The following is a 25,071-nucleotide window of genomic DNA, read 5'->3' as shown; positions in this document are numbered from 1 at the left end:
GGGTGCCCTTTCCCAATAAAATCTCTTCCTTTGTCAGCATATGTGTCTCCTTGGACAACTCATTTCTGAATGTTAGAGAAGAGCCCAGTTTCGGGCCCTGGAAGGGGTCCGCTTTCCTGCAACAAAAGGACCTGCTACTACTTCCCTAGCACCCCTGCATCCCATGTAAAACTATGAAGAAAAATCAGTTTCAAAATTCCTCTGCTCAAATGTGTTTTAAAATAATCAGCTGTCCTTTTGTAAGAACAAATCATGTGGGTGTTAGTAAAATCGCTTTACTTAAGCTTGTCCTAAGTAAAAAGAAACATATACCAATGTTCAGGTAATTTCTGTATGCTCTATGTTTCTCTTCTTTCCTTTGAAAACTACATGGATAAAAGTTTATCTTTGAAGGGATTCAGAAAGAATTAAGTGTGGACAAAAACATTTTTCAGATCAACAAAGTTGGAGTTTGGAGATCCTTGAATTCTAAAGAGAGAAGTGATTTTCAAACCTATAGATAGTTTTCTTAGTTGCATTCCCAAACTATAGAAAGTAATACTCTTGGTATTAAGGTACAAAAAAAATTGTCACACTTAGGTTTATATTGAGAGATAGTAGTAGAGTTACAAAAAATCTATGCTGTTCTCTCAATTAGGAAACTATTTTTATCTGTTAAGGAGGCAAATTTAATGGAAATGAGGTTTTTCCACTAATTAACCTGACAACTGCAAGTCAGATACATGAGAAGGTGAAGGTGTGTGTGTACATGTTTGTGAGTAGTGTTGGTGATGAGAACAGCCTCAGCCAAAACAGCACTTCAGATATAAAGCCAAATTTCTAAATTGAGATAGTGACAGTAAAAATGGAGAAAAATGGAAAAGATTTTTACAGTGATATGACAATATCACTTGGCCAGACTGATGAGTTGATGGGGGAAAGGTGTGAGAGAAGTCCAGGTAATTACATAATCACACGTGCAGGGCACAGGGATGAGAGTGGCACCACTGACAGCAACAGAGAGCACGGAGCTGCACCGCGCAGACCAGGAAGACAGCACCCAGAAGGAGCCAGCCCAGAAAGGCAGAGAACACCAGACCTCCAAATGAGAGGCGAGGCTGCTCTGATAGTCAGCAGAGCGCCACTGAAGGGGACTGAAGAGGAGAGAAGTACAGAGGTTCCTTAAAAAACCATCATTGGAAAAGATGTACCCCAATGCTCACTATTTACAACAGCCAAAACATTAAGCAACCTAAATATCCACTGACAGAAGAATGGATAAAGAAGACGTGGCATATATGAAATGGACCACTACTCAGCCATAAAAAAGAATGAAATGATGCCACTCGCTGCAACATGGATGGACCTAGAGATTATCACACTAAGTGAAGTTAGACTCAGAGAGACAAATAGCATTTTATAGCACATACTTTTTAAAAAATGGCACAAAGGAACTCATTTACAAAACAGAAACAGATGTGCAGATATCAAAAACAAACCTATGGTCACCAAAGAGGAAATATGAGGGGAGGGATAAATCAGAAGTTTGGGATTAATAACACACAATACAATATACAAGACAGATAATCAACAAGGACCTAGCGTATAATACAGGGAACTCCATGTTCTGTGATGACCTATGTGAGAAGAGACTCTGAAGAAGAATGCACATGTGCATATGTGTGTGTATGTGTGTGTGTATATATATAACTGCTGGTTTTGCTGAAACTAACACCATTGTAAATCAACTATAGTCCAGTGATTAAAAAAAAAAGACTGGTATTTTAAAAATGAGACCAGTGAAGAGGATGGGACAAAAAAAAAAAAAATTGAGTTTCATATTGTGGAAGCTAGAGAAAAAGAATAACTAATGGTCAAACATCGTCAAAATGGGGCTTAGAGGAGGCTCTGGATCACATTACATAGAATAGTTCTCTCTGTGTTTCTATATCCCCAGCTCCTTTTCCTGCTCTACACTGTTTAATTTCTTCGGTGACAGGGCAGAATTTTCTGTTGTCCTGCCTTATTTCCCTCTGTGAAGAGGAATGTAGCAGCCTAGGGGCATAGCTTACCTAGTGAGTGAAGACAAAAAATAAAAGAAAAACAGAAAGAAGGAAACATCCCCTGACTCAGTAGGGGATCCTGAAATGAAAAGGGAAGCCTGATCCTGAAATGCCTCATTTTCAGATGCTAAAATCAGTTTTCTTCCTCTCTCCTCTAAAGAGGACGGATGGACATTTAGCTCAGCTGATTGCTTAACATCCCTGTTTCCTACTTCCATATCTATCATTTATTTCATCTATAACATAAGACTACACCTGAACATTTCTCTTTCATATCCCCTTGTATCAATCTTTAACTTTATATTTTCATACTCCCGCAACAAAAGTTCACTTCTCACCAGAAAGATCTACCCTATCCTTTTATAAATTTAGGATTTTACTGATTGCCTTGAGTGAACTGAGTTGAGAGTATCCATTGAAAATGAGGAAGAAATAAATGGCCCCCACACCATACCCTTCATCCATTTACTCAGACACCCACGTACTGAGCACCTACAATGTGCCAATCACCAGCACAGGTCCTTGGTTTATAGATTCTAAATAAGACACAATCACTGATGGCAGGAAATCTTCAGGGAGGGGTGGTGAGTCAGCCTTTCTTCGTTTGCCCTGAAGGAAGGGTGATAAAAAGGAAGATCCCCCAGCTCACGGCCTTTTATTTTATTGCTAGTCCTAAAGGGTGTTCTTTGAAAGATACAGATTTAATAAAGGAACAGTTTGGCGGGGGGGGGGGGGCAGTGGCTGGTTGATGATTTTATAAAAATACATTGCTATCTGGAGTCTGTTATAAATGTCACTCTCAACTCAGTTTGTGGGAGTTGGTTTAAGTCTGGGCTGAGTATAAAAATAGGTTCACTGTGGGATTTGGTAAATGATGAAAGACATGAAAGCTTTCACATGCATATTTAGGAAGTTGCTGCTGGACTTACTGAATATGGAGATACTATCCTTGGTCCAGATCTGTGGATTCTATTTAGAATCTGTAATTACTTAATAAAAGTTAAACAGCGACTGGAGTGGAATTCTTTTCAAATGCTCTGTTTTGCATGCCCTTTAGGAAGACCAAACAGGACCAAGAACCCTAAAATGAAAAAAGAAATAGATGCTTTATCCACTGCTTTGTTTTGCAGTGTATTCTACGTAAGGCAACACACTAGCTTCCTCTCTGGGCTTTTCATGAAGCTCCTTGCTGTCTGGCTTTCCCGAAGGAGGGGCCGGCCTGCCGGTGGCCATCACCACCCTCTCCCCACACCACAGCAACCTTACTTTGTAATTCAAATCAGCCTCTCTTGAAAAACAAATGCTGCGGCAGGCAGTTAAGCAAATTTTGCATTTTATGAGCGAGGATAATCCTTTCACATTTTCAGAAATCGGTTTACAAGCCTGAGCGCCTGGTGAGCAACGGAAGCCGCGTGACAAATGGGACAAGGAGCATCCTCCGGGCAATCTGGGTGACAGGCAGTAAATCCTCCTGCTTTGGCAGGTCTGCAAGTGTGTGGAGAAAACAAGATCAATCCCCCCTCGACCTCACAAAGGCTCCTTCACTGCTGATGGCTGTTCAACCGGGGGGAGGAGAAGCTTAATGAAGTAGATGCTGCAAGCTGACAGGAGTATTGGAAAATGTATATAGAGAAAATGAAAATATTATGCACCAAATTGGCAGAACAGGAGACTGAGTGACTATTAGTGGACATGAAAATAGAGTGCGGCTGAGTGTCTTCTCAGGCTAGCTGCGAGGAAGTAGCAAGATGAAAATCCACACCTGGGATTCGGAGGGCCTGATTACCCAAGTTCTACCACGGAAAGCAGTGCAGAAATTGGAAATGTAGGCTTGCCAGCACTTCAAATAACACACACAGCTATGGTGAAAGGGAATGCGATATCTGAGCTGGAGAGGAAGGTGAAAGCCTGAAGACAGTGTATGAAAGATAAACACCAAACAGCATTTGAGGGTGGAAAGCCTTTTATCCCCTCTCTCTGGTTGTTCTTTCTCCTCTGGCTACTAATCTGATGCTTGTTTGGTTTGTGATTGCTCACCACGTTCATGCTCTCTATTTTTTTCTCTTGCATTTTCCTTCTGCTAGTTCACACAAATGTACCTGAAAAACAACATTACGATTCAAGTGGAAAATTATTACAAAATGGGGAAACATAATGTTTTACAGTTTTAACTGGTGCTGTGAGCAGGTATGCCCGTAGAAACGTCAGAGTGACAGAACAGGAAAATAAATGACTTGCAATTAATAGAGAGAAGAAAAGTGGCAAGGGGGTTCTCCTGCTTTTAGGTAAAGCAGGGCTGGCTGCTGCGAAGAATAAAAAGTACATATACCATTGAAGAGTCCCTCCTTCGACAGAATCTCCGTGCTCTATGTAGCTGAAGCAGCAGGACTACTGTTCACAGACCCCTTGTCTGTTCAACACCCCTCTGTTACCACCCTTACTAACACTGCTGATAAAACACGCTACTCCACTGGCCTGAGATCCCGGAGGAAGCAGAACATACTACCACATCTCTAAAGAAATCTCCTGAGGGGAACTCTGTTGCTCAGGAATAACTTGACTGAAATGAGTCAACTCAGATGACACTGCTGTGACAGGAAAATAGAAAAGAATGAAACACGAAGGGCTTACACCACTGGGATGAAATCCTGTGGGCTAGACTTATCAGTGGACATAGATTTGGGCAGCTTTATCTACCATCACCTTGACTGACATAGCAAAAGGTAACACGCATACGATATACTATGTATTAGAGCTACCTAACCGGTGAAGAGATTGGGCATCTTCATCTATTAACAATATCACCTTGACTGGCACGGCAAGGGATAAAAGGACCAGAATACGCTATGTTAGATCTAGCCATTGGACCCCCATCAAACGGGAGACTGGCAGTTGCTTTATAGAACGTCGGGGTTTTCTTGTCTGCCTCAAACAGCAGACTCTCGAGTGAAGCCAAAATCTTTTTATTACCCTACCAATAGAACTTGGAACTGTGGTTCCAAATGAAATTCAGTCTTTTCACGGGGAAGTATCTATCTGCTTTGGAGAGACTGCTTTCCCGGAGGTGGACAGGTTTGTATCATGGAGTTTTGGTCTTTCATTTCCCCAAAGGTGAGTCTCAGGAGCCTCAGGTCCTGAGTGGAGGAATCTAGTCCCCCCACCTTCCCTCTGTTACCCGTTTCAAAGATTATGCTGAAGAACAGGGCAGAGAAGCTAGCAGAAGGGACCCGGGGAGGGATGGGGGGAACGAGTGAAACAAAATGGATTATGAATTTGAAAATTGCCAATTATCTTGTATCATACAGCTCAGAGCCCTGGCACAATGATCAGCCACAATCCAGATTTTTCAGCTTAAATGGCTTTACATTCAAGCAAGCAAATTAACCATAAAATAGAGGGGGGGAAAAAAAAACAAAATATCCCAAGAAAGAATAAACTGCAGATAATAAGCACCAATCTGGTGTTGAATGCAGCCCAAGATACCAATTGTTTTAAGTCACGACAAAGACAGCTGAAAGCTCATCTTGTGGACGCAGAGCGAGGATGATTGCCTGCCATGAGTATCTTCTCTCACAAATAACAGTTTTTTCGCTCTTAATTTTCTGCTAAATTGGAAGCTAACTGCTTCCCACATTGTCATCGGAACACCTGCAGCTGTGCTGGATTTCTGCACACCATTTCTTTTAGGTAAAACAGCACTCCACTTCCTTCAGCGCCTCATTATGCCGAGGTCTTCCTTTCACTGCGCCGCAGCACTAATGATTCAGGCAGGCTGGTCAGTCATTAAGTGACAAGCAAATGATACCGTGTGCAACGTGTGAGTAATCGGTCTGAACAAATGAAATCACAGACTTGCCTTTCCCATCATTCATTTCACAAACAGTAGCAATGTGCCGCACAGCAGGTAGTTCAGTTAAAACCAGCCTTGTAAAACAAATTTCCTGCAGCCGTTTAAGTGAGCTGCGATGGGCTGGATGCCTCAGCTAGCGGATCGCGCCCGAGGAGTTAAGAGAGGTTGGGGAGGGAGGAGGTGCTGTGAGAGAGCTTCGTACATACATTAGAGTAATTAAGGGTTTCGTATCTTACCGCTATGTTTTTCCTTTGTATGGATCTCAGAAATTACTTTTGTATGAGCAAACCCAAAACAGACAGCATCCACTTTAAGAGACTTAAGTTCCCAGATAAATATTCTAAATTCGGAGTCATGAAGACGTCATAATAAATCAGATGGATTGCTAGGAAGCAAGTGACGCAAATCACAGTGATAAAAAAAAAAAACAACATGGCTTTTATTTTTGCAGTAGAACCCCTTTTGATTCATCAATTATTTTGTGAACAGTGCAACTGGCTTCTACTAATAGAAACCCAACTTCCATGCTAAAGCTTAAAATGGATTTTAGTAGCTCCCCACCACCAAAAAAGGATGTAAAATTATAGAGGATGAAAGAAAATCTGTGTATCCCCAAACTTAGTAGGTACTGGACCGTACATCCCACCGGCTAGGACAGGGAAAGGGGCTGCTCTCCTCATTGGACGGGGTCTCCACTCAGGTCTCGCTCCCAGTGTCCAGCCCACTGGCTCTCTCTGGGCCAAGGGTCTGGCAGGTAAGGAGCCAGTGGTGGTGTGCTTTAAGGCGTGTTCTGAGTCTGTCGCAGGAGCACTTGGTGGGCTGCGGGAGGACAGCCTGGCATTATGAGTGCCCTTCGGTGCCCTGTGTTCTTCCCACACTATCAGAGAAAAAGCTAGCAGGGCCTCAGAGCTGGCATCTCTATTTTTCCTCCCTTGCATAATCTTGATTTTGGCTTCAAATTTCCTCATCATGTCCTTGTAGGCAACTGGTAAAAGTTCCTTGAAGAGGGCTTAGGCAAGTAGGCCTGACAGGAACCCCCACAGCCTGTGCACCCCAAGAAGCTGTGCAGGGAGGGGAAGGACCAAGGGCTCGACTTGGGCACAGCCCCCAACCCAGGACCAGGCTTGTGTAGGCCTTCCTGGACACGGAAACAAAATTTTGTCCAGAGCCTCCCTCTGGTCCTGACACACTATGGAACACAGAGTGTGCTGTAAAGAGTGAAAGGAAGAACATTCCTCAGTCAAGAAATCTGAACTCTGTGAAGTCCCTCTGGGGTTAGGTGACTGTTCTCAGTCTGAGACACCTTTGCAAATGGCTTCAACTCACTAACTAAAGTTACTGCAAGAAGTCTATATAAGAAAGCAATTTTGTAAATGGATAAGGCATCTTTGCAAAAAGACAGTATTAAATCCCTCAACCCCACCTCCTTCTATGCCCAGCTGTGAGTTTACCAAACCAAGACTGATTTCAGATCGTCTTTGATTTGCAAGAAGGGTGCCCAGATTTTAAAAGTTTTCAATAGCATATCACTGATTTCATACATGCTTATTGTAGATAAGTCAAACAGCTCAGAAGACTGTATTAAGCACTCCTCTGTGTTCACCTTCCCTGGGGTATGACCCTGCTATGAGGGATGTGCATGATCCCAGACACATTCTGTGCTTACACCAACATTCACATGGACAGAATCACCCTCCACACTTTATTCTGCAACTGATCCAGGCGCAGTGAACCCCTTTCCACATCAGCACATGCAGATTTATCTCATTCCTTCTAACATCCACAGAATACTCTGGCCTGGGGGTGCATTTTCATTTATTTAACCATCTGCCACTGAAGGACAGTTAGGTTGCTTCCAATACTTAATCTATTCAAAACAATGTGGCTGTGAAAATTCTTGTACGTATATCTTCATGCATTTGTGTGAGAATTTGCAGGGTGGTCCTAAAACAGTCACCAAATAGAATGAACCTTGCTAGTCTGACAACTGACTGCTTTTCACAGTCTTATTTAATGGAATATGAGGTGGAGAATCATGTCACGTTTCAAGGACATTTGTAATTCTTTTTGTCTGGTGCTTGCTTATGTGCTCATTTTTTCAGTTAGGTTGATGGCCTTATCGATTTATAAACACACTTTTTATGCATGTGTATCTAGCATGTGTTGCTGCTGCTGCTGCTAAGTCACTTCAGTCATGTCCGACTCTGTGCAACCCCATAGACAGCAGCCCACCAGGCTCCCCCATCCCTGGGATTCTCCAGGCAACAACACTGGAGTGGGTTGCCGTTTCCTTCTCCAATGCGTGAAAGTGAAAAGTGAAAGTGAAGTCGCTCAGTCGTGTCTGACTCTGAGAGACACCATGGACTGCAGCCCACCAGGCTCCTCTGTCCATGGGATTTTCCAGGCAAGAGTACTGGAGTGGGGTGCCATTGCCTTCTCCCTAGCATGTGTTACAAATCCTTTTTGGGGTCACTTTTGGCTTTTTTATAATGATTTTGCCCTAAAGAAATCATTGATATTTATGCAAATATTACAGCTCTTACAACTTTGGGGATTTTTCATTATGTTTGAAAACTCCTCTCCACTCTGGCATTGTAAAAATAGTCACTCTTATTTTTTGAATGCTTATGGCTCAGTCCATCTGGGATGAGTCGCACTGGGTTGGTCAAAAAGTTTGCGTTTTTCCGTAACGTTGTATGGAAAAACCTGACTGAACTTTTTGGCCCACCCAACACTTAAGAGAGTGGGGGTTCTAGCTTCATTCCATTTCCACATGGTTCGCCACTGTCCCAACATCATTTGTTTAGGGGCAATGTGATCTTTCCAGACTGTCATCTCACTGAAAAATATGGTTGAAGCCTGCCTGCTTTAATTACAGATCTAGGCACTAACACTCAAAGCTACATATTCATAAGCTCTGTCCTTAAATGCCAACCATCTAAACTTAATATAAACAAGATGTTTTAAATTTGTTTTAAGATCCTGGGGCTTTTCAGTCCTGCTGGGGCTGGTTTGCCTCCTGGTTCGAGAATGGAATACTGCCCACAATCTTGCATTCAGTATGCTGAAACGCAAAAAGCTCCAGAGGCCCACAGGGTTTTCGTTTGCTTGGTTTTCAATTCATAAAACCTAAACCAAGGGGCTTCCTGAGGGGCTTCCCAGGTGGCTCAGTGATAAAGAACCCACCTGCCAATATAGGGTTCAATCCCTGGGTTGGGAAGATCCCCTGGAGAAGGAAATGGCAACCCACTCCAGTGTTCCTGCATGGGAAATCCCATGGACAGAGGAGCCTGGTGGGCTACAGTCCACGGGGTTGCAAAAGAGTCGAACACGACTTAGCGACTAAACAACAACAAAACCATCCTGATGTTAATATATAGTCTCTAATCTCTATAGTCTGAATATCTACACCGTTTGCTTCAGACCTTAATATACAGTATGCACACTACTTTACTCCTTTAAAATTGACGAGTATGAACTTCAAAAAACATAGCTGGTCCTAAGCATTTCAGAAAGGGGATTGTGGTTTCGTAAGAGTCATTTGTTTAAAAGGAAGAACAACGTAGTGTAGGGAGGGTTGATGGAAAGGAGGAGGGAGAGGATGGAAACTGTGAGAAACCTGAGTTGAGAGGAGGGAATGTGTTCATGGACAATGCTTCCTAGAGTTCTAAGACGGCATATCAATCAAACTTCAAGTTCAATGACATGGAGTCTGAGATTTTATTAGGTGAATAGCAGTCATGAAGTCATTCAGAGTCACTGCAAACAAAACAACCCTAAAAGATCTTGAGATTTTGAACACTGTCAACGTAAAAAAAAAGTCACAATTAACACTATTGTGCCTGATAAACAATGTTGTGCTTTTGCATTTCTTCAAGGATCTTGCACTACTTCTTGGTACTCTGATGATTTTTATTCTCTGTCAAAGGGATAGGTCCAGGAGATAAGACACATTTTAGACTGAGCTTTTTAGAGCCAAGGCATATAAAACCAGAACTCTCTTGGCTATGACTGATCTAAAGGATCAGAAACCAAACAGGCAGTTGGCTTTTGCATAATTGAAATCAAACAGAAGTAAATACAACTTCCCTCTGTATCTATGGGAGATCCTGTGGATACGAAAACCTGAGGAGCTCAAGTCCCTTATACAAAATGTCATAGCACAATGAATACAATTGGAAGGAAATACTAAAATTTTCAAACCTGACTGCACATTGCAGTCACCTAGAGTTATATTTTAAAAATATGAACTGCAGAGGTATTTCCCCTCAAACCTGAATGAGATCAGAACCACTGGGAGTGCTTATTAAATCACAGATCCTGGGCCCCACGTGTCGAGCGTGTCTGATTCAGCCGGTCTGGGACCAGGACCGGGACCCACAGTTCTGACAAGTTCCCGGGTGCTGCCAGTCCAGAGACTTCACCTTGCGCTCTTGATTGAATTAATTTTTCAGAGTCTCTGCAGTAACTCAACGTGTGCCCAGGCTAGAGAACCACTGAGCAGGGCAAGGAGCCTTTCCATATGCACATCTGACCAGACAGCCTGCATTCTTCTCCCACACAGAAAGGAAATGGTCCTTACTTTTTATCTAAGGGGCTAAGCTTCTCTATACAGTTCTAGAGAAAGCAGCGAAACTACTCTGTTGAAGAGAAGTATTTTCCAAGTACACAGATAACTAGGTGATCAGGATATGACTGGGAACAGATTTGGAAATGTTAGATAAAATTTACTTTAATACATCTTTTTTTTTCCCCCTGAGTGAAGTTGGTCAGAGGAGAAACTTTCACATGACACACCTTATATGCGGTATCTAAAAACAAATTGATTCACAAAACAGACTCACAGACAAACAGAATGAATTTATAGCCGCCACAGGGGAAGAATAGGGAGGAGGGATTGGGATCGACATGTACACACTGCTATATTTAAAGTGGATAACCAACAAGTACCTACTGCATAGCACAGGAAACTCTGCCTAATGTTATGTGGTAGCCTGGGTGGCAGCAGAGTTTGGGGGAGAATGGATACATGTATATGTATGGCTGAGTCCCTTTGCTGTCCACTTGAAACTATCACAATATTGTTAAACTGTTATACTCCAATATAAAATAGTTGTTTTTTTTTAAAAAAAAAGAAGCATAAGTAAATTGGAAACATAAGAGAAAGGTGGGTCCCTTATAATATGGATATTGATAAATCATAATGAAAAATATGAAAAAGAATGTATGTGTGTATATATAACTGAGTCAATTTGATGTACATCAGAAACTGACACACTATAAATCAACTATACTTCAATAAAGTAAATTAAAAAATAAAGCAAAACAAGTGGGAGAAGTGGCTGTAGAGAACTTACAACTGCTATTATTTAAGAGCCCATGATAATTTGGAGCACAGCCCTCGTGAAAGAAAATTTTGCTTAAAGTCTCAAGAAAGGAGAAACTCCAGAGACTGAACAAATGATACCCTTAGAAAGAAATTACGTCGTGATGACTGTCAGTTCACTTCTGGAAACCCAATAATCTACTCTTATGAAAAACCTTTTAATAGAATTGTAAAGATGAATGTCAAGGGTGAGTGAGGCATTTGCTTTGTTTGAAATTTCATGTTAACCCATGATTTTGTTTGTCTGTTATTCCTTAGTTGGAAGGGGCAGGAGACGTCCCCCGGCATGCTAATTCACTCCCTGGCAGGCTGTGACACTAGACGGTTTGATTCTCCCTCATCTGTTGATTTATTTTAAAAAATAGTCTCTGGCAACATTGCTTGGCTCTGGGATAATAGCCACTTGATGCTGCCAAAAAGAAAACTTGGAATTTTCTAATCTGCCTTCATTTTCTAAATCTGCTTCAAGGACACGTGGAGTTGGTTCCAATGGACCATGAAGGCGAAAGTTAGAGAACAGAGACTTTGCTGAATGAAACGGAACTAAAGGAAGTAAGTCTCCAGAATCCATCAGTACTGCAGGACTAGTCTACTTACTTCTGTCTAGCATCCTTATTTACATGTTCTCAGCAAGCCTTACCAAGTCTGGTGCCCGATATATTTCACTGCTGGGCAGTCTACACTCAGATGAGACCACCAACCCTCATGTGTATTAGCAAGAAGACCAAAAACAACCACAAAGATTAGTGTCTGGCTTTACAAGGAAAGGCTGCACTGAACTTGCGCAGTCAGGACAGGAGTATCCCTGAATTCCTTCTCTAAGGTAGCTAATTGTGCCCTAGACCCTGGGGTTGATTCAGTTCCCTCACTTGGTTGATTTATGAGACACTGGTTCACCACCCAAGCGAAAATAGGCTTACCAAGCAGCTTTATCTCTTTGGACCTGACATAGCTAGAAACCAAGAGATGTGGGAATTAAGCATTTAATTGCTTTTCAGCCTTTCCCTACCTTCCTGGGTGATAACACGCAGGTCCATGCACGCAAGGAGGATGACAGGGCAGTCATCACCAATTCCTCGTCCAGCAGCCAGCCAGACACACACACAGGATTTCCTTTTACCTGCCGCCACCGGCTGGAGGGTTGTTTTGCCACTCATCCTACCTCTATTAACGTGGACAGGAAGGGAAAGCAAGAAGGTAAAATGCAAATCACGTGACTTTGTAATTTGCTGGTTGGAAGTTGGAGGCGGCATAAAATAAACCGTGACTATCAGAAGTCAAGTTACAATTTGGTGACAGATCAGAGCTCCAGTTTCCTGCCCCTCCTTCGTTTTCATACTCTGCAGTGTAGCCTGGCCCCGGGTCCCTCCACCCTTGCTGGCTGATCATCGTAAAGCCCTTCAGGGCTCTGATAGTAGGGAAGGGCAGCTGCCTAAGAGGGTTTTCTTCTTGAATTCCTGTTGATTTCTCTCCTATGTCACCCACCCATGTTGGCATGCGGTGAACTGGGCTGCCAGTCAGCACTTAGGATGCCCCCTTTCTCTGAGTTCCATAGCCGTGACATGGCCTCCTACCAAGGAGGCACCCTCCCCATCACAGAGCCCACAGCACCCCCTACCACTTACCTTCGCGTAGAAACCGCTCTGCTTCTGCCCTTCTGTCAGTTTCCAGGCTTCTCCCGGCTATATGAGCGTTGACCCCCTCTCCAACAGGTTCTTAATTTCCTGCTCTTAGGTCTTCCCAAGCTTTCTCCCCAATAACTCAGGCCCTCATCCCCAAAGGGCTGTGACTAGCTTTACTATTATATTCATCAGGACAGATCTGCTTCTTCCTGTTGACTAAGCCTGGAGTCAACCTGGAATAATGTGTCATTTACAATAGGTATAAGGTGATGCTTGCTGCTTATAGAATCTGAAACTTTCCACCAAGACAGTTATCTGATACATAGTAACTGCCTAAGGATGCAACTCAGACATTAAAACCCCATACAAGTTAGTTTGGAAAAGACAAAAAAATTCAGGGAAAAAAAAGGGGCAAGAGGAAATGAATGGATTATTGAAAAAGATTACTTGAAGTACCAATAAACATCTGAGAGAAAACTCAACCTCACTAGTAATCAGGATAATGAAAATAAAACCACTATGATAGTAACATTTTAAAAGTTTGATTATATAAAATATAAGATGGGGCAGGAGAAAATGAAAATTGTCAGGTCCTGCATTAAGCACGCATATTGTCCAGCCACTCAGGAGAGGATACGGCAATGGTCAGGGAGGGTGACCATTGACATACGGTGTACTTGACATATAGCCCAACATTTTTTCCCCAAGTCTACATCCTTGAGAAAGTCTTGCAGATGTACACAAGACACTATTTACAAGGATGCTCATCAAATGTTGTTTGTAATGGTAGAAAGGCAAACATTCTAAATACTTATCAATAGGAAAAAGAGAAATAAACCACAGAATATACTCATATAATGAAAGAGTCCACAGCATTTAAATGAATGATGTACCGGTACCTGTCTCAATAAAGTTAATTCCTGAAAACATAAGGAAACACAATTTATTTAGATTTTAAAAGCACACAAATAGCACGACTATGTACACTATTTCTAAACCCATGCCTATGTAGTCAAAGCATGAAAACAGGGGAGGAAAATGTTGATGTTGACACTGTGGTCACCTCTGGAGACAGTGGGAGAGACCGGGAGGCTCAAGACTGCAGTGGAAGCTTCAGCTGCATCCAAAGGCTTTACTTTCAAAAATGAAACAACATAGCAAGATATTTATGTTTATTAAACATAGGTGGGCATAGGTGGGTGCTTTTTGTGTATCTAAAATTTTTCTCTTTTTAAAAATCATTATTACAAAAACTTCCATTTAAATCGTTAAATTATTTCATTCCATTAAATAATTCTTCCACTTAAAGAATAAACCTTTAACCTCTTGATATGGTGAATAAAGGGCTTCCCAGATGGTGCTCATGGTAAAGAATGTGCCTGCCAATACAGGAGACACAAGAGACTTGGGTTCGATCCCTGAGTTTGGAAGATCCCTGGAGGAGGAAATGGCAACCCACTGCAGTATTCTTTCCTGGGGAATCCCATGGACAGAGAAGCCTGGCAGGCTACAGTCCATGGGGGCACAAAGAGTCAGACACGACTGAGTGACTGAGCGCATGATGGATAAACCTAACAACTAAACTGAGTTTCTTCTTTGGATTCTTGGGCCCTTCTCCAGGGCTTTTCCATGAAGCACAGGAATAGAACCCAAAGTCATACAACGGACAAGCTGGATGCAGAGGGGACCAGCAAACTCCTGAGGCTGGGGCTACAAGTTAGTGCTGAGGAACACTTCCAGAAAGCTCTTTTTGTTTCCTTTTCCTTTAAATGCTACATAGGAAGAAACAAAAGGAGATGCCCCCCATAGCTTTAAGTCAAACCCTTAATTTTATTTGAATATAGTTTTTGTCATTTAATTACTGCCATTTTCCTTTTCTTTTCTTTTTTTTAAGCTTCTAGATTGCTGTGTAATTTTTGTATCGATGCAGATTAGACTGAGAGTCCAGGAAGACCCAGCCACATAATTAGGGCCAGAACGGAATCTTTCACTTTATATCCATCTTCCCCAATTTAAAAAATGACATTTTCTGTTCTCTAATCACGCACTGTTGGCTTCCAGTTTTACACTGTAGACAAATATTTTCTGCTCAAGCCTGCTGTAATAAATTTGCAGCCTCTCAAGTAAACATGAATTTGCATTGACAGATCTCAAGAATTCACCAATATTTTTGCTTGGGGTCCAATTCTAGGAAGTAACAATGGGACCACACAAGAAACTTCTCCCTCAGTCAGAGTCCTTCCTTGAGAACTTTTGTAGACCCTCAAATTAGAACTTGTCCTGGATTTGGAAAGATGTCCTTGCTACACCTGGAGAAGGAAATGGCAACCCACTCCAGTATTCTTGCCTGGAAAATCCCATGGACAGAGGAGCCTAGCGGGATATATATAGTCCATGGGGTTGCAAAGAGTCAGAAATGACGAGGCGACTTCACTTTCTTTCTTTCTTTCATTGCTACACCTGATGCCTTCTGTTGTCTCATAGGCCTTAGAGGCTAAATTACTTTTAGAGATGTAGATACAGCAACAGTGGATTATCAGTCAATATCTAGAAAAGAGGTGGCATACCTAAATTGGGGGATTTTAGGAAACTCTGATAGAGGGACTATTACAAAGATGTCATCAAGGTAAAGGAGACCATAAGACTAGTGATCCTAGGGCTGTTACCACTCCCAGGCTTCAACACACGAGGAGGAGGGAGAGGTTATCTACAGCCAGAGAGGTGTGCAGAAAGGACACCGCACACCCGACAGGAGCTGTGACAAAGCCACCACTGCAGAAAAGAGGCCAGAAAGCGATACCCCAAATCGCTTCCCTCCCCCCCTCCCTCCCTGGATTCTCTCACTGGTGCTACTCATTGGCCAAATACAACTAGAACCAGAAGGTAAAGAAACTTGCTGATTCAGGTCAGCCTTCCTGAGCGGAGAGTAAGGCTAACAGCTAAAGTGGACATCCGGCACACCAGCCAATCCAGAAAAGGTCTATAAATATACCTAGGGGTCCACATGCTGAACATTCCCCATAGGCTTAAATGCGTTCAAAATGATTCCAAGGATAAGGTATTCTCCATTGCGGTGCTGGGGGCAGCCAAATTCCTTGGGCAATTTACACATCCTTTGGAGATGCTCTGATTTCCACACTGCTTCACTAGTGGCACTCAAGAACCCACCACCTCATTATGATGCTTTGCGTGTATAAAGACGATTCATCACAGGAAGGGAGGACATGTTTTGCACAGACCAACAGTGTAATAAGAACAAATGCAAATAGATATACTAAAGGCTAATTTCTGACATCAAGAAGAGTCCTTGTTTTGTACTTTTGTGTTTTGGAAAGCATTGACGGTGCCCTTCCTGTTGACAGAGAACATGTTTCAATCAAAGAAAAAGTGTATCATGCTGTCTCTAATGCTAAGACTCAGTAAAACTTATATATGAGTTTTATGGGCTTCATGGCAACCCACTCCAGTACTCTTGCCTGGAGAATCCCATGGATGCAGGAGCCTGGTGGGCTGCCGTCTACGAGGTCGCACAGAGTCGGACACAACTGAAGCGACTTAGCAGCAGCAGCTGGTGGCTCAGACAGTAAAGAATCTGCCTGCAATCAGGAGACCTGGGTTCCATCCCTAGGCTGAGAAGATCTGGAGAAAGGAATGGCAACCCACTCCAGTATTCTTGCCTACAGAATTCCAGGGACAGAGAAGCTTGGCAAGCTACAGTCCATAGTGTCACAAAGAGTCAGACACAACTGAGTGACTAACACATACACATACATACAGGTTTTTAATTAGATTTCAAATTATTAAATTTGAAAAAAAAATTGGCTTAAAAATGTATTATTTCCATACTAGAAGTATTACTAAAATGAGGAAAGGCACAATTCCTGTGAAGACAAAAACAAATGGTCCTATCCTGCTATCTAGGAAAATAATATCCTAGACACAGGTAGAGACATAACCACAGCCATATCCTACCCCCTTGCTGACCCTGTCCGAATCCTTCGCCACTTAAACCTTCTTCTTGCTACAGTTAAATAACTTAATCCATGTGTTTTGTGGTTATCAGCATCTTGGCACATAGTAAGTGCTCAATAAAGGCCAGTAGCAATAGCAGTAGTAAAAGTTATTTTTTTTATATCAATAAAATTCACACAGCATTCAGAAGAAGAAAGCTCATTTGTAGTTAGAAAATCCAAAAAATATATTAAGAAATTAAAATTTGAGATGGCCTTAAAGAATGGGTAGATTCTCACAAATGAAAAAGAGAGTAAGACTACAAAGAGTATAGGGCCGTATACCTGAATAGCATTTGCAAAGGTACTAATGTTGGTCATAAATGAGATTCAGGTACATCTGTCATAGTCTTGGGGAACAGATTTTGAACTTAATTAGGTTAAAATTGGAGAACTATTGAAGGAATTTGGAGGGGATGGCACTAATGATAATAAAAATGACTGCTGCTGCTGCTGAGTCGCTTCAGTCGTGTCCGACTCTGCGACCCCACAGACGGCAGCCCACCAGGGTCCCCCGTCCCTGGGATTCTCCAGGCAAGAACACTGGAGTGGGTTGCCATTTCCTTCTCCAATGCATGAAAGGGAAAAGGGAAAGTGACACGACTCTTAGCGACCCCATGGACTGCAGCCTACTAGACTCCTCCGTCCATGGGATTTTCCAGGCAAGAGTACTGCAGTGGGGTGCCCGTGCCTTCTCCATAAAAATGACTAACACTTATTAAATAAGTACTTCCTATATATCAGACCCTAAGTACCATACATGTGTTCATTCATTCATCCTTACAAACATCCTATGAAACAGCTGGTTTTAACCACTACACTGGGTTAGGTGCTACAGGTGATTTTAAGATTACAGATGATCTCCGAACTCATTTACACACTTGCTTAGAGGGGAGGGAAGAGGGAGTGTTTTCACAGAATTTCAGAATGTTAGTTTGGGAATTGCCTTAAAGTTATCAGTTCACTTACTCTTTAAAAAATCTTTATTGAATGTTACAATATCGCCTCTATTTTATGTCTTGGTTTTTTGGCCCCAAGACATGTGGGATCTCAGCTCACCAACCAGGGACCAAACCCACACCCACTGCATTGGAAGGCCAAGTCCTAACCACTAGACCACCAGGGAAGTCCCAATTCACTTACTCTTCACAATAGCCCCATGGGGTACATCTTACTCCATCAACTTATAGACAGAAAACTGGCAGAGGGCCAAGTAACTTGCCTGGATTCACACAACCAGCAGTAGTACTGAAGTACTGATTTCAGGGAGATTAGCTCCAGAGTCCATACTCGTGACCCCCACTATGGTACTCTCTCACACTTAAACATCTGGTTATACTTTATATAGCTGTTAGCTATTCTTAACTGAGTTAAAAACTGGGGCTACAGAGATGGATAGAAGTGGCTCTTGTGATCAAGGAATCTGGCATTTCATGGAAAGGAGTCATAGCCACAGAAGATTACAGTGATCAGGACCAAAGCTATGGTGGAGGCCCTCACCAGGGACACAGGAACTCAGAATTGGGAGCTCTGTCTCTGGAAGGTTAAAGGAGGTTTCCCATGGGAGGTGAACAATAGCTAGGTCAGGAAGACCGTGCAATGCTCTGACAAGAATCAGAACTCATCTGGCAGAGAGGCAACACTTGCAAAGATAGGGAGACATGGGAGGACATGGGGGGAGTCAGAAAAAGGTGGGGTTGATTATGGAGACAAGGAACAGCTCAGAGAGGAGGTTCAGAAGGTCTCAGAATTGGGCTGGTTGGAAAGGTGAGTGAGCAGCAGGACGGCAGGATTCCGGTCTGATGCAGTGGGGGAGAAAGTTGGGTGAGCCAGAGGGATAAGGGTGGGAAACGTAAAGGTTTGAAGAAAGAAATGGGGGGGCAGGCCAGTGAGGAGAGTTTCAGACAGGTTTATCTGAGTACACGTGGAGGAGGTGTAGGCAGTAGGCAATTGGAACTAAGGATCAAAAGGTAAGAAAATTGACACCTATTATGATTGCTGGGGTCTGTAATAGTCACCTGGAAGATATCATATAATATAATCATCATGAAAAGTAAATAGTTCCACACCTAGAAGATGGTTTGGGATGTCAAAGTGAAAAAAAAAAAAAAAAAGCCTCTAGAACTCCATGATGGCATTTTTCTCAGAAATAGAACAAAAATTTTCAAACTCAAGGAGGAACTTGCATTAGGGAATGGGGAAGCAAATTACTCAGGATAAAATGATTTTTTTTTTTTTTTTAAAGCAACTGTACCTCTAAAGGGAAGAAAATAGTTTAATTACGGCTTGGTGCTGGCTCTGAAGACAGTTTAGAAAGACATCTCTTGTTTCCTTAAAGTGGTATTTGCTAAATAGGATTGCCAAAAGGGGGCGATGACAGGGAGGCTTAGATGGAGAAGACAGAAAATATGTCAATGGTTTCATATCCAGGGCAATCAAATGCAAGTTTCTCTGAAGAGCAAATGATCTCAGGCCCAGGATGAGGGTCAGGCAAGAAAGGTACGAAGGACCTGTGCTCCAGAGGCCTCACTCCCACCAACCTGGTCCTGACCCTGGTGATACGGTTGAATCATCCAGAGGCCAGTGAAGCAGTGGGTAGCATTGAGTTCAGCCGGGGGGTGGGGAGGAGAGAGGGTGGGCCAAGCCGGCCCCCTCACAGGTACTCCCAAGCCCAGGGGTCACAGGACGAGGACCGCGCCGGTGGTTCTCAACACTGCCTGAACACTGGAGAACTCATGAAGGGACCAGTGTCTGGTTGTCCCCCTCCACAGGTTCTGATTTCACCAGAGTGGGACCAGACACAGGGTATGTTTCAACTTTCCCAGAAGATTTTAATGTTCAGATAGGGTTGTGAAAGGCTTACCTAGAAACGATGACAACCACAGGCAGGGGGATAAAGGAAAACATCAGCTCCAGAAAAATGCCAAGTATATGGCTGGAACCATCCAAATCTTTAGTTACTGATAGTCTTTGTAACGTATTAGTAACATCCCAGTAATCCCCTCATAAGGCAATAATACCTGCCTTGTCCACCAACGTAACTATCCAGGATGAGGGGGCTTGCTTAAATACAAAAGTTATGTGCATGAAAAACATAAAGCTACAAATTGCCCCTAGGAAGATAGGGAGTGCTGGATTAAATAATACCAATTTCACAAAACTGAAGAATCTTGGTGAAGACTCTTGAATATGCATTCTGTCAGCAGTGGCTTGGACAGGAAGGGATTAACACCACTGAAGTATAGATAAAAGCAGATTGGAAAATGCTTATTAGGAACATGTGGGCAACCTTCAAAAAATAATCCAACTATTTCCATGAATCCAGCTCTTGGGTAAATTACAGAACATGGGAGAGAGTTCAAAAGCAGAGAATTCCTACCCAAAACAAAAAGGAGAAACCCACCCTTCCTTTACTTTCCATCTTCAATGAAAGTTTTGTTTTGTGGGGTTTTTTGCCCCATTCTTTCTCTCCTTGTCTCTTGACACCCTGTAATTAGCGCTCTCATCTCTGCCTCTGGCACCCGGGCTTGCTGTAGGTGGCTGGCATGACATCGGATGCCTGCCCCTGCAGTGCGATTAGGCACCCTGCGGCGCACAAACAAAAACCCCAGAAAGCCTGACCCAACTATTTTCCTATGAATAGAACGTGCTTTCTTTATCAAGATAAAAGGTGTTTGTGTGTGTCTGTTTGTATAGAGATGTGCTACACATATAAGGATAAATATAGAGGCCTCTGTGGATGTATATTGCATGTGAGTTTCTTAATCTATTCAAAAGGTTCAGGGTCAGAAATATTTTGGTGTGTCCTCAAATAGGACTGGAAATTCCTGAAAGGCTAAACATTTGTCCTTCATGTAGGAAAAATGAAGAGTCAAAGTTTCTAAGAAGCAAGCCAGAGTTGAAACTTTTTTCTTAATTTATTTTTTAATTGAAAGATAATTGCTTTACAGAATTTCGTTGTTTTCTGTCAAACCTCAACATGATTCAGCCATAGGTGTACATATATCCCCTCCCTTTTGAAGCTCCCTCCCATCTCCCTCTCCATCCCACCCCTCTAGGTTGATACAGAGCCCCTGTTTGAGTTTCCCAAGCCAAATAGCAAATTCCCATTGGCTATCTATTTTACACATGGAAATATAAGTTTTCATGTTACTCTCAACATGTATCTCACCCTCTCCTCCCCTCTCCCCATGTCCGTAAGTCTATTCTCTATCTGTTTCTCCATTGCTGCCCTGTAAATATATTCTTCGGTACCATTTTTCTATATGTGTTAGTATACAATACTTATCCTTGTCTTTCTGACTTACTTCACCCTGTATAATAGGCTCTCAGTTTATCCACCTCATTAGAACTGACTCAAATGTGTTCCTTTTTATGGCCGAGTAATACTCCATTGTGTATTTTGTACCACAAATTTATCCATTCATCTGCTGATGGACATCTAGGTTGCTTCCATGTTCTAGCTATTGTAAACAGTGCTGCAATGAGCAATGGGATACATGTGTCTTTTTCAATTTTGGTTTCCTCAGGATACATGCCTAGGAGTGGGATTGCTGGGTCATTTGGTGGTTTTATTCCCAGTTTTTTAAGGAATCCATACCATCGTTCATAGTGGCTGTATCCATTTACATACCGACCAACAGTGCAAGAGCATTCCCTTTTCTCCACACCCTCTCCAGCATTTACTGTTTGTAGACTTTTTGATGATGGCCATTCTGACTGGTGTGAGATGATATCTCATTGTAGTTTTGATTTGCATTTCTCTAATAATGAGCAATGTTGAGCATCTTTTCATGTGTTTTTAGCCATGTGTATGTCTTCTTTGGAGAAATGTCTGTTTAGGCCCTTTTCCCACTTTTTGACTGGGTTGTTTGTTTTTCTGGTATTGAGTTCTATGAGCTGCTTGTCTATTTTGGAAGTTAATCCTTTGTCAGTTGTTACATTTGCTATTATTTTCTCCCATTCTGAGGGCTGTCTTTTCACCTTGCTTATAGTTTCCTTGCTGTGCAAAACCTTTAAGTTTAATCAGGTCCCACTTGTTTACTTTTGTTTTTACTTCCATTACTCTAGAAGGAGGGTCATAGAGGATCTTGCTTGGATTTATGTCATCAAGTGTTTTGCTTATGTTTTCCTCTAAGAGTTTTACAGTTTCAGGCCTTACATTTAGGTCTTTAATCCATTCTGAGTTTATCTTTGTGTATGGTGTTAGGAGGTGTTCTAATTTCATTCTTTCTCACGCAGCTGTCCAGTTTTTCCAGCAACATTTATTGAAGAGGCTGTCTTTGCCCTCTTTGTATATTCTTGCCTCCTTTGTCAAAAATAAGGTACCCATAGGTGCATGGGTTTATTTCTGGGGTTTCTCCTTTGTTCCACTGGTCTATATTTCTGTTTTTGTGCCAGGACCATACTGCCGTGATGACTGGACCTTTGTAGTATAATCTGAAGTCAGGAAGGTTGAATCCTCCACAGCTCCATTCTTCTTTCTCAAGACTGCTTTGGCTATTTGGAGTCTTTTGTGTTTCCATATGAATTGTGAAATTTTTTGTTCCAGTTCTGTGAAAAATGCCATTGGTAATCTGATAGGGATACACTGATTCTGTAGATTGCATTTGGTAGTATAGTCATTTTCACAATGTTGATTCTTTCTAGCCAGGATCATGGAATATCTCTCTATATGTTTATGTCATTTTTGATTTCTTTCCTCCGTGTCTTATAATTTTCTCTGTACAGTTCTTTTTTCTCCTTTAGTTCAGTTCAGTTGCTCAGTCGTGTCTGACTCTTTGCGACCCCATGAATCACAGCACAGCAGGCCTCCTTGTCCATCACCAACTCTTGGAGTTTTTTTCTCCTTAGGTAAGTTTATTCCTAGATATTTATTTTTTGTTGCAATGGTAAATGGGATTGATTCCTTAATTTCTGATTTTTCATTGTTAGTATATAGAAATGCAACTGATTTCTGTGTATTGATCTTGCATCCTGCGACTTTGCTAAGTTCACTGATTAGCTCTAGTAATTTTCTGATACTATCTTTAGGATTTTTCTATGTACAGTATTATGTCATCTGCAAACAGTAAGAGCTTTACTTCTTTTCTGATCTGGATTCCTTTTATTTCTTTTTCTTCTCTGATTGCTGTAGCTAGGACTTCCAAAACTATGCTGAATAACAGTGGTGAAAGTGGACACCCTTGTCTTGTTCCTGATCTTAGGGGGAAGACTTTCAGTTTTTCACCATTGAGAATAATGTTTGCAGTAGGCTTATCATACATGGCCTTTACTATGTTGAGGTAGGTTCCTTCTATGCCCATTTTTGAAGAGTTTTAATCATAAATGGGTGCTGAATTTTGTCAAAGGCTTTTTCTGCATCTATTGAGATTATCATATGGCTTTTATCTTTCAACTTGTTAATATGGTGTATCACATTGATTGATTTGCGTATATTGAAGAATCCTTGCATCCCTGGAATAAACCCAACTTGATCATGGTGTATGAGCTTTCTAATGTGTTGCTGAATTCTGTTTCCTAAAATTTTGTTGAGGATTTTTGCATCTATGTTCATCAGTGATATTGGCCTGTAGTTTTCTTTTTTTGTGTTGTCTTTGTCTGGTTTTGGTATCAGGGTGATGGTGGCCTTGTAGAATGAGTTTGGAAGTGTTCCTTCCTCTGCAATTTTTTGAAAGAGTTTTAGAAGGATAGGCATTAGCTCTCCTCTAAATTTTCCTGTGAAGCCATCTGGTCCTGGACTTTTGTTTTTTTGGGAGATTTTTGATCACAGCTTCAAGTTCAGTGCTTGTAATTGGGTTGTTCATAATTTCTATTTCTTCCTGGTTCAGTCTTGGGAGACTGAACTTTTCTAAGAATCTGCTCATTTCTTCCAGGTTATCCATTTTATTGCCATATAGTTGTTCATAACAGTATCTTATAATCCTTTGTATTTCTGCACTGTCTGTTGTAACTGCTCCTTTTTCATTTCTAATTTTGTTGATTTGATTCTTCTTTTTCTTGATGAGTCTGGCTAAAGGTTTGTCAATTTTGTTTATCTTCTGAAAGAACCAACTGTTAGTTTTATTCATCTTTACTACTGGTTCTTTCATTTCTTTTTCATTTATTTCTGCTTGGATATTAATGATTTCTTTCCTTCTGCTAATTTTGGGGGTTTTTGTTCTTCTTTTTCCAGTTATTTTAGGTATAAAGTTAGGTTGTCTATTCTATGTTTTTCTTGTTTCTTGAGGTAGGATTGTATTGCTGTAAAATTCCCTTAGAACCGCTTTTGCTGCATCCCATAGGTTTTGAGTTGTTGTGTTTTACACTGTCATTTGTTTCTGGAAACTTTTTTGATTTCCCTTTTGGTTTCTCCAGTAACCTGTTGGTTATTTAGAAACATATTGTTTAATCTCCACGTGTTTGTGTTTCTTATAGTTTGTTTCTTGTCATTGATATCCAGTCTCATAGCATTGTGGTCAGAAAAGATGCTTGATATGATTTCAATTTTTTTAAACTTACTGAGGTTTCATTTGTGACCCAAGATGTGGTTGATCCTGGAGAATGTTCCATGTACACTTGAGAAGAAGGTGTATTCTTCTGCGTTTGGATGGAATGTCCTGAAGATATCAATGAGATCCATCTCATCTAATGTATCTTTTAAGACTTGTGTTTCCTTATTAATTTTTGTTTTGATGCTCTGTCCATTGGTGTGAGTGGGGTGTTAAAGTCTCCTACTATTATTGTGTTACTGTCAATTTCTCCTTTTATGTCTGTTAGTGTTTGTCTTATGTAATGAGGTGCTCCTATGTTGGGCGCACAGATGTTTACAATTGCTGTCTTCCTCTTGGATTGATCCCTCAGTCATTATGTAGTGTCCTTCTTTATCTCTTGTAATAACATTCATTTCTTTATTTAATGTCTACATACTCTTTTCTACTGGTCAAGTACTCCTGTCCATGCTCAGCTGGTGTTCCGCATGCACTTGTGTGTCTGAAGGTGTATTCCTGTTATATCTGTGGAGAGAGATGTACTTCATGTCCACCTACTCCTCTACCATCTTGTTCTCCAGTAAGTGAAACTTTCTTGATCGTGAGATTAAAGAAGGTCCCAAGAAATAGTTAACTCTCAACTTCTCCCAACTTCTTTAATAACATCTTAAGGTGGAACAACCTCCTCTGCC

At 41.6% G+C, this 25,071-nt stretch overlaps 1 protein-coding gene across 6 annotated transcripts in view; it reads right to left on the bottom strand.

The window, feature by feature from the left end:
• CDCA7L (cell division cycle associated 7 like) overlaps positions 1-25,071 on the bottom strand; it is a 211,756-nt gene that overhangs the window by 154,206 nt on the left and 32,479 nt on the right. Inside the window, exon 1 of one of the 6 annotated variants that reach the window (XM_086397420.1) lies at positions 2,972-3,123. The exons of the other annotated variants lie outside the window; for them this stretch is intronic. The gene's annotated coding sequence lies outside the window, so the exon portion shown is untranslated. Of the gene's footprint in view, positions 1-2,971; positions 3,124-25,071 lie in introns of those variants that run through there. 6 annotated transcript variants of the gene reach the window in all.

Source organism: Bos grunniens, chromosome 4 (assembly GCF_055505025.1).
Source record: "Bos grunniens cultivar Pamir isolate PY7600 chromosome 4, Bosgru_T2T1.0, whole genome shotgun sequence".
Lineage (NCBI taxonomy): Eukaryota > Metazoa > Chordata > Mammalia > Artiodactyla > Bovidae > Bos > Bos grunniens.
The sequence above is the reverse complement of the archived record's forward strand: the minus strand, read 5'-3'. Positions and strand labels throughout refer to the sequence as shown.